We start from the raw sequence: 1794 nt of genomic DNA, 5'->3' as shown, positions 1-1794 counted from the left end.
TTTTCAAATTGTTAAAAAACTTCATAAATGTTCACGGTGTTTGTAATTAAAATGTTTTGTTGCGTAATAAATTGTTCGCGGCTCACTGTTTATACAGTGGTTAACTTTCCTGCAATTGTCGAGTGGATTCGAACCACGCACAGGATGTGTCCTTTATAAGGATAACACAAGAACAGCACTGTGGCCCCACGTTGGGCGCCACTTGTTAAAACACTTGGTTGGGTTTTAATGCTATTTCATTTCTATTGCTTGCATAAGAGCAATTATTAAAACCCTTGGTTGGGTTTTAATGTTATTTTATTTCTCTTGTTTGCACAAGAGCAGCCGTTTGTATCGGTCGAGTTATTACAACTGAACTTGCTAACTAAAATACTGCGGCGACTACGCCTAAATACCTGACGCTTTCTTACCACCTACCAGTTGCTGCACATGTTTTGCCGTGTGACTTGCAAAATGCAATTCGGCAATTTCACCTCTTGCTGTCGGCTTTTCCGCTGCAGCGATGTTGTTGTTGTCACGCGCTACCTGGTCGACGCATCGTCATCAATATCGGTGGGAGAGATGTTGCTACTCTATTTGGATTTGACGTTTGTGCTTATTTGACATTTTGGAGCGACTGTGAATTCAAATTTTGCTCAACAAACTTCTGTAAATTTGACAGAAATGCAGCTCTGAGAAATTACGCCTTTTTTTTGCCGTTAATTAGTTCTGCAAAAAATAATTTTGTCGCTCTTGTTAGCGAAGTACCCCTCCAAACTCAAAGACAAATGACTAGGCTTTATATCCCACTTTGCCGTTCGAAGGTGAGCTAGTTTACTTTTGAAAAAAATATTTTTTTTTGGGGCACCGAAATTGCGCATATGGAAACTGCGCATTTAGACATTATTTCGGTTTCAACCGAAACTGTGCATGTATGCTTTATTTCGGTTTTTACCATATGCATTATTTCGGTTTCAAACCGTAACTGTGCATGTATGCATTACTTCGTTTTTTTTCATATGCATTATTTCGCTTTTAAAACGAAAGTATGCATATGCATAATTTCGGTATTTTCTCATATGCATTATTTCGGTTTTCAACCGAAACTGTGCATGTATGCATTATTTCGGGTTTTTCATATGCATTATTTCGGTTTTCAACCGAAACTGTGCATGCATGCATTATTTCGGTTTTTGTTATATGCATTATTTCGGTTTTCAACCGAAACTGTGCATGTATGCATACGTTCGTCTTTCACATATGCATTATTTCGGTTTTCATCCGAAACTGTGCATGTATGCTTTATTTCGGTTTTAGCCATATGCATTATTTCGGTTTTGAACTGAAATTGTGCATGCATGCATTATTTCGGTTTTTGTTATATGCATTATTTCGGTTTTCTAACGAAAGTGTGCATATGGATAATTTCGTTTTTTCTAATATGAATTATTTACTTCTACTTAGTAAGGGTTTTAATCCCTAAGCGCGGCTGAAAGCCGCCTACGCAGAGAAAAGTTCTGCGCAAAAATACGTCCGCCCTTCTTTTCCGGCAATACAGAAAGGAGAATTCTACTTAGTAAGGGTTATAATCCCTAAGCGCGGCCGAAGGCCGCCTACCCAGAAAGAAGTTCTGCGCAAAAGTACTTCCGGTCCCCTTTTCGGCAACACAGAAAGGAGAATTCTACTTAGTAAGGGTTATAATCCCTAAGCGCGGCCGAAGGCCGCCTACGCAGAAAGAAGTTCTGCGCAAAAATACTTCCGGTCCCCTTTTCCGGCAACACAGAAAGGAGAATTCTACTTAGTAAGGGTTATAAT

Source organism: Rhagoletis zephyria, unplaced genomic scaffold (genome assembly GCF_001687245.7).
Source record: "Rhagoletis zephyria isolate East Lansing unplaced genomic scaffold, Rhagoletis_zephyria_1.1 Rzeph_scaffold_02473, whole genome shotgun sequence".
Classification (NCBI taxonomy): domain Eukaryota; kingdom Metazoa; phylum Arthropoda; class Insecta; order Diptera; family Tephritidae; genus Rhagoletis; species Rhagoletis zephyria.
The sequence above is the reverse complement of the archived record's forward strand: the minus strand, read 5'-3'. Positions refer to the sequence as shown.